The sequence below is a fragment of the Schistocerca nitens genome, chromosome 5 (assembly GCF_023898315.1).
Source record: "Schistocerca nitens isolate TAMUIC-IGC-003100 chromosome 5, iqSchNite1.1, whole genome shotgun sequence".
Taxonomy (NCBI): Eukaryota; Metazoa; Arthropoda; class Insecta; order Orthoptera; family Acrididae; genus Schistocerca; species Schistocerca nitens.
This window is the reverse complement of record NC_064618.1, coordinates 574178079-574195285: the sequence shown is the minus strand read 5'-3', so window position 1 is coordinate 574195285 and position 17207 is coordinate 574178079. Positions and strand designations below refer to the sequence as shown.

Below are 17207 nucleotides of genomic sequence, written 5' to 3'. Positions count from 1 at the left end.
AGCAGCTCTTATCTTTGTCTACAAAACCATTGGAATGTATACTTCGACATGTGGATTGCATGTATCAAGTCGTGTGTCACCACCAGCTCACCACTTCTGCAAGAATGGATTCTGTCACCCACATTGGCAGTCCTGCTGTGGATACAGGTGCCCCTCCTTCAGCCTACCTGGAGTAGGTCAAATGAGATCTCATGCATCATGAGACAGAGCAGTCTCCTAGCATCGGATCACCTGCACTTGGTGCATTCCCTGCTCCCCCACTCCTCCCCTTCTACTCTTGATGGCTCCCAGCATAGCACGGCAGTGGATGTCAGATGTCCTGCTTCTCTCCCCACCTACCAACTGTGTAGGTTCCATCTGCCATGTGGACCACAGTGGTTGCCATATCGCACTCTTCTTCTCCAGGGTGCCACCTCCAAAATCAATCATACAACTATCATCTCACGTCCAGACACCTCTATGGACTCAAGAGGTTAACCAACATATGCTTCCTGATTGACAATAGTGTGGATGCAAGCATTATTCTACCGGATTTTGCTCTGTTGAGCATCCTACCCTTGCTATGCTACTGCTTCAGTTCACTTCTGATCTGCAGTTCCCATGGACCTTCCATAGAACAGATGTCAACAATCCTTCCTTGGAATTGACTTCTGTAAGAACTTAAGCCTCTCACTGGACATCCATCCAACTGTGCTGTTGCATCATACTTCTGACACGCACATACCAGGTTCCTTGGCTCCACTTGCTACAGCCCCTATGTGCTGATATGACACATTTATCCATTCCTCATCTGAGTGTGTACTTTTGACAGCTCAACTCAATACCTCCCTCATTGAGCTCTTACTCCAACATTATGTCAATGATGCCCTTTTTGGCAGCAACAACACTCTTTGTCAGCTGCTAGTGGACTTTCCTGACAACCTGACATGTGCACATAGTGCAGTTGATGCTCTTCCCACCATGATACACCTGTTTTAACTTCAGCTGATGAAACACACACTACCAAGCCACAGGCTTAACAGATCAGTAACTCCTCATCTATCAGTGTAGTGTGTGATGCTCCCATGCCCTCTTCACACCTCATGGCTATTTCAAACAGTACCTTTCATAGGTTAATGAACATGGAGGTCCTCCTGTCAGTTATATGGCAAGGTGTCTCACAGCTAATAAACAACACCATGCTAAGGCTGTTGTGCAGGAATTGTTAGACATGGGTATAGTTCGCCCCTCTTCTAGTAACTGGTCTTCACATATCCACCTGATCACTAAGAAATATGGTATCTACAGGTTGTATGGGTACTACTGCAAACTGAACATGCTCACAGTAACTGACAGTCATCCCATTCCACACATCCAAGACTTCACACAACAGTGCACATGTGTTTAGGGTCATAGACTGCTTCAAGGCCTGCTATCAGGTTTCTAATGACATCCCAAAAATCATTACACCATTCGGCCTATTTGAATATTGTTTCATGCCTTATGGACTGAAAAATGCCACCCAAACCTGGCAGTACTTTATTGATTTTCCATTTTTCCCACTGCCATTCTCCTATGCATATCTGGATGGCATACTTATCTTTTCCTCTTCCAATGACAAACATGAGAAACACTTATCAATTGTGTTACAAGTCCTCATGGACAACAGTGTCAAAATTAATCATGATAAAACTCAAATATGCTTCTCTAGTGTCACATTCCTTGGTCATGAAGCTAGTACTGCAGGCATGCACCCAACTTCTGATCATGTTGCCTTCATCTCTGGCCTACCACTATATGAAACCTACTGTGATCTTTGCAGGTTTCTGGCTATGGTAAACCTTTTCAGGTACCATCTACCCCATGCTGCCTCACTTCAAGCCCCTCTCACAGATGCCTTAGCAGACAAGAGCACTTATGGACTGTTTAGAGTGAACTGGTATTAGGGTAATCCCAAAAGTAAGGTCTCCTATTTTTTTATGAGTACATAGACCTGTTTATTTCTACAATGGTTTACATCAGTTTACAGCTTGAACATTTAGCTATTTTTCAACATAATCACCATTTCTGCCAATGCATTTTTGTAGACGCTGTGGCAGTTTTTGTATGCCCATGTCATACCAGCTCGCTGCCATGCTGTTCAGAAAGTTATGAACCTCTTCTTTCACCTCGTCATCGAGGCTGAATTTCTTTCCGGCCAAATGTTCTTTTAACCTAGGGAACAGATGATAGTCACTGGGCACCAAGTCACGACTATAGGGTGAGTGGGTGATTATGTTCCACTGAAACTGTTGCATGAGAGAAACGGTTTGCTGAGCAATGTGTGGGCGAGTATTGTCATGGAGAATGTGTATGCCTTTGCTCAACATTCCTCCTCTCCAGTTCTGAATTGCCCGTTTGAATTTTTTCAGAGTCTCACAGTACCTGTCAGTGTTAATTGTGGTCCCACTGGGCATAAACTCGATCAACAGTACCCCTTTCTGATCCCAAAAAATGGTTGTCATGACTTTACTGGCAGACTGTGTTTCACAAAATTGTTGAGGCTTTCGTGGCCACTTGCTGACAAACTGCCTATTGGCTTCTGTCTCGGGTTCTTTGGCCGACGTTCATCTAATGATTTTTCTGACGTTTCGCCAGCACGAGTGGCTGGCATTGTCAAAGCTTCACCCTCCATTGCCGGTGGTGAACTGGAGCCGAGCTCGTGGGCGCAGACTTTATGTACCTGGCGCGCCAACGTCCGAGGGCTTCTCCACGGTCATTTCCGGTGCGGTTCTCCTCTTGCTACCTGCGACGGTCGTTCGCTGCAGTACGGGAAGCCAGGATCCGTTTACCTTAAGGCTTTCCTCTTTCTTGTTCAAACTGTTCGCGTGTTTTTTGTATTTCTACAGCTTCTCTGAACAAGCACGTGTGATAGTGGTTCTCTACAGCCAGAACTCCCGTGTCGGCGAATTTTATTACGTGGTCGGTCTCATTCAGTGCGTGTTCTGCCACGGCCGATTTCTCCACCTGCCCCAACCTGCAATGTCGCTTATGCTCCTTGATCCTCTGCCCTTCCTTGTGAAAGGGCAGAGGAAATACGCACGGAAACAGCCAGGATACTGCGCCGAGCAAAACCGCCAGCTTGCAACCTGAAGAAAGAAGAGATACAAGCCATTAAGAATCTCAACGCCGACAAGAGTATATTGGTACTGCCTGCCGATAAGGGGAATGCGACCGTCGTAATGAAGACCGAAGATTATGAGCAAAAGATCCGAGACCTATTAGATCCGACGACGTACCGAAAACTAAGCGCAGATCCGACGCAACGTATCACACGGAATACGAATCGATTGATCAAGGTGTCTTCTCTGCCGGCGGACATACAGAGAAACCTGCGCAACACAGAAGCCCTACCACCTCGGCTGTATGGATTACCCAAGATCCATAAGAACAACGTTCCACTGAGACCGATCGTTAGCGCTCCTGGATCACCGACATATAAACTGGCAAAACACTTGGCCTCTCTGCTCCAACCACACGTGGGGAAGACCGACACATACATTAAGGACTCAGGACATTTCATCGAGAAGCTGAAGAAACTGAAACTTGCACCAAACGACATCCTGGTCAGCTTTGATGTTGTTTCGTTATTTACGAAAGTGCCACTCAGTGACGCTCTGGAGCACATCGGTTCCATTTTCCCGCTAGACATCAGAAAGCTCTTCCATGCATGTCTCACCACGAGCTATTTCACGTGGAATGGCGACTTCTACGAACAGCTGGAAGGCGTCGCCATGGGTAGTCCTCTCAGTCCAGTGGTGGCCAACTTCTTCATGGAACAATTTGAAGCACAGGCACTGGACTCGGTGACTTGCAAACCTAAGGTGTGGTACAGGTACGTCGATGATACTTTCGTGGTGTGGAGCCATGGTGAAGAACAGCTCGGTGACTTCCTAAGACACTTGAACAGCCTCCATGCCAACATAACATTTACCATGGAAGTAGAAAAGGACAAGAAACTGCCATTTCTAGATGTGCTGGTCACAAGGGACGGCGAAAACCTGGGACACAGCGTGTATCAAAAACCGGCTCACACGGACCGATACCTGCACAAACTGTCAAACCACCACCCGAGCCAGAAAAGAGGCATGATTAGTACGCTCGTAATGAGAGCAGGACGAATATGTGAGCCGCAACACCTCAAACGAGAAATGCAACACCTGGAAACTGTCCTGAGGAGCAATGGGTACTCCACAAATTATATTAGAAGTGTAACTGAGCCAAACTCTCGGCGAAGTAAGGAACCAGAAAAAGAAATGTCGGGTACGGCCTTTCTGCCATACATTCCCAGAGTGACGGACAGAATCGGCCGTATATTGTGTAAACATGGCGTAAAGACGATTTTCAAACCGACAAGGAAGATCAAAGAGTGTCTTAGATCGGCGAAGGAGAAAAGAGACCCACTTGCAATGTCGGGAATATACCGCATACCATGCACATGCAGAAAAGTTTATGTCGGGATGACTGGACGATCCATTAACACCAGGATCAAGGAGCATAAGCGACATTGCAGGTTGGGGCAGGTGGAGAAATTGGCCGTGGCAGAACACGCACTGAATGAGACCGACCACGTAATAAAATTCGCCAACACGGAAGTTCTGGCTGTAGAGAACCACTATCACACGCGCTTGTTCAGAGAAGCTGTAGAAATACAAAAACACGCGAACAGTTTGAACAAGAAAGAGGAAAGCCTTAAGGTAAACGGATCCTGGCTTCCCATACTGCAGCGAACGACCGTCGCAGGTAGCAAGAGGAGAACCGCACCGGAAATGACCGCGGAGAAGCCCTCGGACGTTGGCGCGCCAGGTACATATAGTCTGCGCCCACGAGCTCGGCTCCAGTTCACCACCGGCAATGGAGGGTGAAGCTTTGACAATGCCAGCCACTCGTGCTGGCGAAACGTCAGAAAAATCATTAGATGAACGTCGGCCGAAGAACCCGAGACAGAAGCCAATAGGCAGTTTGTCAGACTGTGTTTGTTTGAATTTCCGCGGCTTTGGTGAAGAAAGATGCCACCACTGGCATAATTATTGCATGGTCTCAGGTGTAAAGTGGTATGCCCAGGTTTCATCACCCATGATAATTGAGTCCAGAAAGTTGTCCTGTTCGGATGCAAGGCAGTGAAGAAATGTGTGGGAACCATCAACTCTTTGTCACATGTGGACCTCAGTCAGCATGCGTGGCACCCATCTTGCACACACCTTCTAGTATTTCAATGTTTCCGTTAAAATTCTGTGAGCGGTACTTTGGGAAACCTCAGGAACCAACCTGCAGAGATCATCCAGGGTGATCCACCGATCTTCACGCATGCTTTGCTCAACCTTCAACACTGTCTCCTCAGAAATTGACAGTCTCCCTCTCCTTTGTTTGTCGTGAATTTCAATCCGACATCACTTACGAACATTTTTGACATCCATGCATGACTTCCATCAATTGGTAATAGATTTCAATCGGCGCAGTGCCCTTTGTGTTCAAAAACTGAATAACTGCATGCAGTTCACACTTGGCAGTAACATCCAATGGGAGCTCCATTCTCAACAGCTGCCAAGCCAAGACTGAGTGCCTCAGTGTGGCGTGCACATCTTTACACACAGCATGTGAAGCACTCTTTATTACAGTGTGACCAACTGCCACACAAACAGAGTTCTGTACTTATAAAAAAAAAAAAAAAAAAAATAGAAGACCTTACTTTTGCGATCACCCTTGTATAAATCTAAGTTACAAGCTTTTGAAAATCTCAAGGTTGCGCACTCCAGTGCTGCCACACTCATGCACTCCCATCGCCAGTGCATGCATCTCTATTACCACGAATGCTGTTGACTCCTGTTTTAGCACCATGGTTCAGCAACATATAGGTGACATCTCACAGCTGCTTCTCTTCTTCCCCAAGAAACTGTCCTCCTCCCAGTGCAAACAGTTTGCTTTTGACAGAGAGTTATATGCCATTCATGAGGTAAAGATATACTTCTGTGAAGACATTGGAGGTCATGAGGTTGCCACCTTTATAGACCATTGACTCCTTGCAGATGCATTACATAACCCTGATAATGACTCTCACGTCATCGTTTTTGACATGTGGACTTCATTTCTCAGTACACTACAGATGTCCATTATATTGAAGGTGCTGACATTGTTGTCAAGGGCTACATGTTGAGAATTAACTCCATTACCTTAACCCCTTCGCCTGGACAAGCTGGCTCACTTATAGCAACAAGATTCTAATGTACAGAATCTGTTACAAGACTTGGCTACACCCCTTACAGTGGAATTCCAACTCCTACTTGGGTCAACTGTTCCAATATTGTGTAACACCCCATAATTCCTCCTGCCCTGTGATGTACAATCTTCAGTGCCATTCGGGCCCTGCCCATCTAGGCATCAAAGCCATCATGCACCTGCTTACTGAGTGCTCTGTGTGGCCAAACATCAAAAATGACTTCCATGCCAGGGCATGCACATGAAAGGTTGGGAAACATGTGCTGTCTCCTCTTGGACATTTTAACATCCCACAAGGATGCTGACTTGGTGGCCTGTGCTTTTGTTCACACTTGGCTGGCCCATTTTGGCTGCCCGTCATCACTACAGATCAGGGTCAGCAATTCAAAATACTCCTTTTTGCTAAGCTCTATAATCTATGCGGTGTTACCAAGTTCTGTACCAGCACCTACTGTCTACAAAGTAATAGACATGTGAAATGCTGGCATTGCATTCTGAAAGTGGCACCCATCAATCACAGCAGTGGCTACGCGGAAGCATTGCTGTGGATCTTCTTATGCATATGTACCACCTTTAGAGAGGATCTTCAATCATCTTTAGCTGTGGTACTGAGGTGAAACTTTGGTCCTTCCCACAGGGTATGTCAAGAACTCCAATCCTCTTCTCCCCTCTGCCTTACCCACATTAGTTGAATGCATCCTATCACATAATTCACGCATTCACATGGCCCCTTCCTGCTCCTTTGATGACTCCATCACTGCACACATTATCATTTACCTCATTATGCAGGTGAGGTCAGCATTACTGCCTCCATTGACTCCTCCAGGCAGCTTACCATTATTGTCTCTCTTCTCTCCATGTCTACAACCCGCTCCCCCTCCCCTCACATTCCTTTATCCTGTGCAGGTCATCTGCTCCACCTCCAGTTTTGGCACTAAAATTTACTTGCTTTCCTCACCTCCTTCTTTCTCACACAGCATTGGTCCAATCTCACCTTTCCCCTGTGGCAGCTATGACACGGCTGGTCATGCAGCCTCTCATCACATTGGGAGCTCCTCCATCCTATGACGTGCTCTGCACTTCCATGGTGTGTGTGTGTGTGTGTGTGTGGGGGGGGGGGGGGGGCAAGGGGGGAGAGGGGATGGGGGCTTTGTGGTGGCAGTTGACTCAGTATGAGTTGACCACCACCTTTGTGAGGACTAACTTCTTTGACTTACTTTCTGTGCTCTTGTTCCTCCATGTTGTGTATAATTTTTGGTATGTGGTGCAATCTTTGCATAAATAGACTCTGTTAATAAAGTGTTTATTATTGAATAGGGTGTCTCTAGCACTTCTGTCTACAGTGTAGTATCAGAGTGCCTACATGTGGTTTTATTGCCAGTGAACCTAAAATGGCAGGTATGCAAACCGATGTTAAGACAACCAGTGTTAGCAAGCAAATGTGAGAACAGTCCTGACATTGCTATTTAGGTAATGGTAACAACTTTTTGAAAAGCAAACAGTACATATTTTAAAGATGAAGGGTATAAAGTAGCAAGATTTAGGACAGTTAGAGAAAATGAACTGTCTGATACCACTTTTGGAATTGAAGTATTTGATACCATTTTAATTTTTAAATACACAATACGTGATAACTATACACAATACACTGGCTCATTTTCAGCAAAAGTTTTTTACTTACTTGCTTATAATTAGTGAGACATTTCTGTCAACCATAACATGTGAACATAATATTCAATAAAGTTACTCGTCCCATCAACTTCATTTGAAAACAAAGAAAATAATTTTGAAGATGGATGTTTCTTGAAAACAAAGTAACCTTCCATTGTTTAATTTGTTCAAATCATAGAAAATGTCACATAAACATGCAAAATCAAGAAATTTTATTATTCATTATGTGAACAGTTATCTTTTGATACAAAAATGTAGCTAGTATTATGAAAAATATTTTTGTTCAGTATAAAATCATACAACTGCAAAATGTGAGAAATGTTTTATAGGCATTCCATTCTTGAACTTCTTCATTTAAATTGTAATTATTTAGCATACCGTACTGTCCCTATCTCAGTTATCTGATTTTTTCACACATCTATATCTTCTATACTAATAATAAATATGTAAAACTGTCATGTCTGTCTATCTGTACATACTTCTCTAAATCTAGTAGGTGAATTTTCATGGGGGTTTTGCAGATAACTTGAGCATAGCCTGTTGCCTTGTATAGGCTTTAGCTCATCAAAATCATAGATGACAGTAAAAAGATTTCATGATTTTAAGTTTTACTAAAACCATCTCATTTGTCTATTCGAACACAGTACTCTTCAGACTATTGGATGAATTTTCATGAGGTTGTTGTGGGTACTTGAGCATGGCTTGGTCCATCATATAGGGTTTATTTCATCATAGCTGGATAATGGAGAAACAGATATTGTGATCTATAGTTTCACCTAAAAGTGTTGTACCTGTCTGTCTCTGTTTGAACATGCTAATTTCTTTTATGAGGTTTTCACAGGTAACATGGGATTAGCTCGGGGCACTGTATAGGCTGTTTTTCAACAAAATTGGGTGACAGAAAAAAAGACATCATAATTGAAATATTTATCCATGCTATCCACGTGCATACTAATATTATAAATTCAAAAATCTGTCTGGTATGTTTCATGACTAACCCGCTAAACTAATTTTGGTGAAATTTGGTAAGGAGTTAGCTTGAACCCTGACGAAGAACATAAGCTCCTATGAAAGCACACAGTAAAAGATACTTATTGATTTGAAGAATGTTGTATGAATTAGGAAAAATAATTACTCTTGGGAAAAGCTATTTATCTTTCACCATCGATTTTTATCTTGTTTGTGGAAATGCCTTTATTGGTTGATATGTTTACATGATGTGATTAAAAGTAATGTGTTTAATCCATGTTTTCATGCTACTTGTTGCTTAATGTGAATATTGTATGATGCATGGCTGCTTCATTACCATGATGCATAGATGCATGCTCCTGCACATGCTTCCCTGTATGCACTCCCTGGCAGTGATGCTGCACATGCAGACACATTGAATGTTGGGACAACTTGGGTGGGGATAGAGCTGGGTGCACATCATAAGCTATGCTTACCCGAACAGGTAGACATTTGAGGGCAGCTGATGTTATTGCCCTTACAGTAGTTTACTTGCCCAACAAAATTTATTATAAAAAAGCTACTGATGTGAAATTGCAGCGCTGGGTAACAGCTAATAAAAACATATATTTTCTGAAACTTCCTGGCAGCAGCTTTTGTATTGCACATATTTCTTCCTTGGAAACATTACTTCTTTGTGGACAGTGTTGCGTAATTGCTTGACAGGATTCACGTCTGATTTCTTCAGCAGAGTCCTCTGTTAGCGGTTGGACAGCTTCTTCAATGGCAATGATGGAAAATGATATCAGCAAAGTTTCCAAGGAAGATAGCTGTGCGATATGAAAGCTGTGTGAGGATACTGACGCAGTCGTCTTGCGTGCTGATAAAGATAATGCTGCCATCATTCTGCCTCAGGAGGTCTACAAGGAAAAGACATGTGGTCTACTTAGTTCTGGTGCATACCAGAAGATTAACAAAGATCATACCAACAAGGTGACAATAAGGACTGCTACTTTGCTGAACGCTTCATCACTACCAAAGGAAGTCATAAGAAGTTTAGAAGTGTGAGGTGCATTACCACCAAGATTTTATGGGCTTCCTAAAGTTCACAAGTTGGATAAGGATGAGCGTCTAGAGGACTTGTCTATGAGGCCTATAATGGGCACTATTGGTGCACCAACATATTTTTCTGCCAAATATTTATCTTCCTTATTAAAACCATTGGTAGGAAGATATAGGCACCACATTCGTAATTCTATGGATTTTATTGAGAGACTTAGCAATGTCAGGCTAAATAGTATTGACGTGTCTGTTAGTTTTGACATGGTATCATTATATACCAAGGTACCTTTAAAGGACTTTTTATCTCTTATTGGCCAACATTTTGATAAGAACATTACAGCGTTATTTGAACTTGTATTTTTATCACATTATTTTCAGTTTAACGATGAGTTTTATGAGCAAATTGATGGCGTTGCTATGGGAAGCCCCATCTGCCCTCTGGCACCTAATTTATTCATGGAAGACTTCGAGGACAAGGCACTGGACAGCAAGTTTTAGACCAATGGTCTTCTGGAGGTACGTGGACGACATGTTTGTGGTGTGGCCGCACAGGATGGATAAATTATATTGATTTCTCAAGCATTTCAATTCTATCCATGCTAGTATCAAATTTACTTTAGAAACAGAAAAAGATGGCTGCCTCCTCTTTTTGGATGTTGTCGTTTGTCGTAAAGTTTATGGCACATTAGGACATGCCTTATAGCGGAAACCAACACACACAAATCTAGATCTATGTGCCAGTAGTTGCCATCACCCTTCACAGACCATAGGTGTCCTTAAGACCTAAGTGCATAGGGTGCACTATATATCCAATAAAGATAATTTGCAAGAAGAGCTCACATACCTCAAGAGCATTTTTAAAGTGAATGGATTTCCTCCACAACAAATTTGTAGAGTATATATGATGGTAGTATCTGTTCCCGAAAGAACAGTTACCGTGGATGACCATGCAGCTTTGCTAGAAATGAAATGATAATTAAATGGACACCCTAGCTGCAAACAGGCGTTGATGTACTTCATTGGGGACATGTTGAAAATGTGTGCCCCGACCGGGACTCGAACCTGGGATCTCCTGCTTACATGGCAGATGCTCTATCCATCTGAGCCACCGAGGGCACAGAGAATAATGCGTCTGCAGGGACTTATCCCTTACACGCTCCCTGTGAGATCCACATTCCCAATATGTCCACACCACTACATTCGTAGTGCGCCTAATAGATGTTTGCCCATCATACTCATTACTCGTGGCAGATTAATCTACCAAGTCCCGTACGAGTTCGGGCATAGCGTGTGCGTTCGCACAAGAAGGTAAATGGCTGGGAAGCCATATTTTAACTATATATGATGGTAGTATCTGTTCCCGAAAGAACAGTTACCGTGGATGACCATGCAGCTTTGCTAGAAATGAACTGATAATTAAATGGACACCCTAGCTGCAAACAGGCATTGATGTACATCATTGGGGACATGTTGAAAATGTGTGCCCCGACCGGGACTCGAACCCGGGATCTCCTGCTTACATGGCAGACGCTCTATCCATCTGAGCCACCGCGGGCACAGAGGATAATGCGTCTGCATGGGGAGCGTGTAAGGGATAAGTCCCTGCAGACGCATTATACTCTGTGCCCGCGGTGGCTCAGATGGATAGAGCGTCTGCCATGTAAGCAGGAGATCCCGGGTTCGAGTCCCGGTCGGGGCACACATTTTCAACATGTCCCCAATGAAGTACATCAACGCCTGTTTGCAGCTAGGGTGTCCATTTAATTATCATTAAATTTGTAGAGCATTCAATGCAAAACCTAGAATGTAGGTATGTGATGGGGAAGAAGATAGTAATTCTTTCAGATCAAGTGCATTTTTGCCCTATGTGGGTGCTCTTTCCTTGAAGATAGGCCATATTATTGAGAAACACTGTTAAGGTGATCTTCCAGCCCCCCACAAAGATTACAGCTTTACTAGGCTCTGTAAAGGCCGTTTTCTGCTCTGTAAAGTGGGTGTATATCAGATTCCTTGTGTGGAAATTGTGCAAAGTCATACGAGGTGTGGCTAGAAAAAAACCGGACTAGTACTGGTGAAACAATAAAACGAATGCAATAAGGCTGAAAATCGCGTGGCCTGTCACGTGACTCTCGCTCCGCCTACTGCTCGAGTTTCATCTGCCTCCTGCACTCAGTCTGCCCGTGGCGTCTGTTTTAAGTAGTTGACGTTTTGTCTGTGCATCGGAAAATGTTGAGTGTACAGAAAGAACAGCGTGTTAACATCAAATTTTGTTTCAAACTAGGAAAATCTGCAAGTGAAACGTTTGTAATGTTACAACAAGTGTACGGCGATGATTGTTTATCGCGAACACAAGTGTTTGAGTGGTTTAAACGATTTAAAGATGGCCGCGAAGACACCAGTGATGACACTCGCACTGGCAGACCATTGTCAGCAAAAACTGATGCAAACATTGAAAAAATCGGTAAACTTGTTCGACAAGATCGCCGTTTAACAATCAGAGCAGTGTCTGAGTTAACAGGAGTTGACAAGGAAAGTGTTAGGCAGATTCTTCATGAAAGTTTCAACATGAACAAAGTGTGTTCAAAAATGGTTCCAAAGTGTCTCACAATTGAACAGAAGGAACGCCGAAGAATGATTTGTTCTGACATCCTGGAAAACATTGAAAGTGATCCCACCTTCTTACAAAATGTTATTACTTGCGATGAATCGTGGTTTTTTACTTACGATCCCGAAACTAAACGCCAATCGATGCATTGGAAAACTCCTGGTTCTCCACGACAAAAAAAAGCACGAATGTCAAAATCGAAATTCAAGGCAATGATGATTGTTTTTTTTTTGACATCAAAGGGATTGTGCACATTGATTGGGTACCAGAGGGACAAACAGTGAATCAGCATTACTACATTAGCATCCTGGGTACCCTACGTGAGCGAGTACGGAGAAAACGGAACGATTTGTGGAGAAAAAAGTCATGGATCCTTCACCAAGACAATGCCCCAGCTCACAGTGCGTTGTCAGTGAAGACGTTTTTGGCAAAACACAACATTCCCATCTTAGATCATCCACCCTACTCACCTGATTTGGCCCCCTGTGACTTTTTTCTTTTCCCTAAAGTCAAGTCAGCTTTGAAAGGAACTAGATTTGAGACTGTTGAAGCAGTAAAAGAAAAAGCGATGGAAGTAATGTATGGACTTACCGAAAATGATCTGCAGCATTGCTATGAACAGTGGAAAATTCATATGGAGCGGTGTAGAGACCGAGGAGGAGAGTACATTGAAGGAGATAACATGAAATTGTAAATAATTGTAAATAAATGTTTTTTCCAGCATCAGTCCGGTTTTTTTCTAGCCGCACCTCATACGTAAGTCAAACAACACGCACTGCTCATGAGAGATGTGTGGAGCATCAAAGAAACACACACTTATCACAGTCAGACAAGTCAGCAGTGGCCGAACATTGTATTGATACAGGGAATTCCATGAATTATAGTGATGTGAAGATTTTAACATCCACCTCTTCCTTTTGGAAATCTGTCTTCAAGGAAGCTATAGAGATTAGATTTGCTAATAATTTAATAAATAGAGATAGTGGTTTTAATTTGGACAAAGCCTGGAATTCGGTTCTTGGGGTAATTAAACTGCAGAGAAGTTTTCATAGTATCACCACCGCCAAACGTACATCGATAAGTGAATTAAATGTCAGTACGCCTTCACCACAGGCTGCATAAGTGTAAGCATATTTCTTTGCTGCTGACCAGCAACTGTGACTTGCACGTGCAGTACTGCTGTGGTGGAGCATATAAGGCTGCGCTTGGCATCTTGTCATTAGTCTTGTGACTCACACTGAGGATGGTAGGATGATACATGGGCGAAATATCAGTTGAGGAAATTTTATTTGTGCAGCTGCTTGCCCAAAATTTAATGGACTATTTATTATGCCATGAGAAGTTGAAAATGCACAACAAGTACTTGATATGTTTATCTTTTACTATGTTATCTTACATTTATATTTATGTTTATTCCTTCCACATTCACCTGTCATCATGTAACACTATTTGGATAACTGAATGTCCTATAAGTAACAACTTAGTTATATTAATTACAGTAATTTGGAATTTCATGTGTTCGTTTTTGAGTCTGTGAAAACAGTAATTTCTAATCAAGAAAGATAATAATTCACTGCATAAAGTCATAACCAATAGTAAGGAATGATGTTGTTATAGCATAATTTCTGAAGTTTCTGTCTGTGCTTTCATTCAAGTAATAATGCACACTAGGCACATGCCCTAACCACTACACCTCACTGGCCAATGGCTTTGCCCAACTGCATGGATTACTCTACTATGCCTCCCTCCTTAGTCCACATTCCGATTCATGTCATTCGTTTTTTCAGTCTGCACACATACATAACTTCTTCAAGTTGTTGTTCATAACAAAATTAACCCCGATGTTGAAATATTCAAAAGAGTTACTAAAGTAATGGATTTTGGTGGTCAGAGAAAGAGTATATATTATGGGAAGTATATACTATTATACAATTTCTATTTGGTTGATTCCATTATGGAATCTGTATATGATCATTAGTGTTCTTATGGTTATTGAACCTGCACTGTGGAGTAATTTTTCAGAAACTAAATTCAGCTTTGCTTGTTGTGAAGCCAAATTGTTTTTCACTGAATAGGACATGCAGATATATCACAGTATATTCTGTTTGCTGAATAAATTAGTGATTATAACTGGTGCTTGTTTGAAGAGGCAAAATTTTAACTTTCACATATTGGATAAACTAAAGAGTATACTATTTTATTTTTGATGAAGCTGTACTAATTGGGACTTGAGTGGAGAAAGAAAACCAGTAAAGATCAAACCAATAGCACACCAAGAGAAGATGGAAGTTTATCAGTAGAGTAACAAACACAAATGGCAATTTATGCATTTTCATATTGACTTGCTTGTATCAGGTGCTCAATTACAATATCTCAGAGTTCACCATAATAGTTTTTAATAATTTATAGTAATTAAATGAAGTTGGTAGTAGTATTATGCAGTCAGAAAGGGGCATCTGCGTGCTGCCACAACAATGAGATTAGAGGTCTATAGATAGTACGCTTTTCTTTCTTTTCTTTTTTTCTAAATGCCATATTATGATGCAACAATCATTGTCACAAGATGATGATAAGGAATTTAATGCAGTACTTATTTATTTTAACAAGGAAGAGACTGAAAGTTTCAAAGGTTTGTCAGCTCCATGGTGTGATAAGAACAAGGGCACTGATGTTAAACTTGGAGACTCATGAAGATAATGTAGTAGAAGAATATAACGCTGAAGAAGAAGGGAATGTCATGCAGGCTAATCACTCCACAGATCCATTAGCTGCATTATAAAGAAAATTAGAGATGGTGTCTTTCACAATGTCTTTCATATTAAGTCATTTAGGTGAATTTACAAGGTAACAGAACACGGTGACTACAGAACTTGATGTGATGTCTAAAAAACAGGATGGACTGTCTACAATAGATGTCACTATTACGTTAGAGATCACTGAAATTCCAACAATGTATGATGCTTTGGTGAGGAATTAATGATGATTAACCAGCATTAAAAGTATCTCACATAAGCATATCTGAGGCTGTGTAGACATTATCAGGGGAAATAAGTGAGGTTAACAGATGTAGTCTGATTTATCCAAAACTGTTCAGCAGCTCTCAAATAAATTGAATGATTTTACTGATCAACAAGAAGAATAAATGAGCAATTCAAATGACAAAAAAAGCAGTTAGCCAAAGAAATCGCTTCTTGGATGTCTAAAAGGATGAACAAATCTCTCCGTTGGCCGGCACAAAATTCCAAGGTGCTATTATTAGAATTTTTAGTGAAATGTCACTGTGACATAATCAACCTAACATCCAGGTGGAGACTGAATTGGGTAAAGCAACCAGAAAACTAGATCAAGACATAATAGTACATGATGAGAAATCAGCTGCACAAGGCTCCAAGGAATATTTCTTTACCAAACTTATGCTGAACAAGACAAAGTGTGTGCACTCTAACCTGTTAATCCTATCCTCACATAATTCACCATGTGATATGGGGTTGTACCATACTTCACTTCCATGATGGTGGAGGAGAGTTTAATTTGACATAGGTAGTTTCAGGTATTTGCAACCAGATAAAAAGAATGTTCACCCTGTGGTAGTTTTAAGAACTTTTCATGGAGCGAGACCACATTCCTGGACAGATGCACAAAGAATAGCCTTTGCCACAGGATATATCAGGGGAACATTGTGTTATGGACTACAGAAGTAGCTGAATACTGTAGAGCATATGATGAGTTGAAAAGGTCTTCTAGCCAAATATTTGTTTTCCAGAGTGCAAGAATTGTTATGTAAATAAATTTTTAACCTAGAACCATTGCAGGCATGTGAATGTAGTCTCCCAGGAAGTATTTTGAGAAGTATTTGGGTAAGACAAGGTACTGGGACAATCCTTTGTTGCACCAGAATGTGGGTGAGAATATTAAACACAAAAATGCCCACACACATCTGAGAAAAATTGATCAATGTATCAGAACTGAACATCGAATTCATGTCTATTTTATGTTATACAAATTTGACTCATGAGGGTACAAGAGCCTCTTTGCAGAGTGGAAGGTTCATTAACAATGATAACATTTACAGAAAGCGAAATCACCGTGGCAATCATTCTGGTCAGCAGGATGTGCTGGGAGAGCACACAGTAATAACCTTAACAATAATAAATGACAGAAAACAACGATCATTTCAATCAGCAGAAGCAGAACTGTCACAATAACTGGTATAATCTGAGTTATATGCACTATAATTTTACTCACCAGTGGCAGAATCAGAATTGGAGTAATCTGAGTCCAAGTAGAAATGTGACAGATGATGGAAACTGTATGTCCACCTCCAGTCTTGAAAACTAACTGCATCACTGTAATCCCAGTACTGGTATTTGAGGAATGTGGTAGGGGCACTTACCAAATAGTCTCACTCGTTAAGTGTAATAAAGGACGTGACATTTGGGAAATCTATGCTCCAATACATTTAAATGTGACAGCTGACACATTCCATATCACAGTTTCCATTAAGTGCTTATGTAGCGAATATTCTAACCTTGCTTATACAAGATAAAGTTGTTGCAGCTAGTGTGATATCCACTGACTTGTATAACGGGGTCTGTGAAAGCACTGATGTTTTTACCTTGGCTGTAAGTAGCCACTGGATTCAGGGAGAAATTGGCACCAGATTGTGAAATGTGACACAGCAGGACCA

General features: G+C 41.9%; 2 non-coding genes across 2 annotated transcripts; one reads left to right on the top strand and one right to left on the bottom strand.

The window, feature by feature from the left end:
- Positions 1 to 11396: 11396 nt before the first annotated feature.
- On the bottom strand, positions 11397 to 11471 carry Trnat-ugu (transfer RNA threonine (anticodon UGU)). The gene has a single exon. It is a non-coding gene; the product is annotated as a tRNA-Thr (tRNA).
- A 68-nt stretch (positions 11472 to 11539) lies between these two features.
- Positions 11540 to 11614, top strand: Trnat-ugu (transfer RNA threonine (anticodon UGU)). The gene has a single exon. It is a non-coding gene; the product is annotated as a tRNA-Thr (tRNA).
- The last annotated feature ends 5593 nt before the right edge of the window (positions 11615 to 17207 follow it).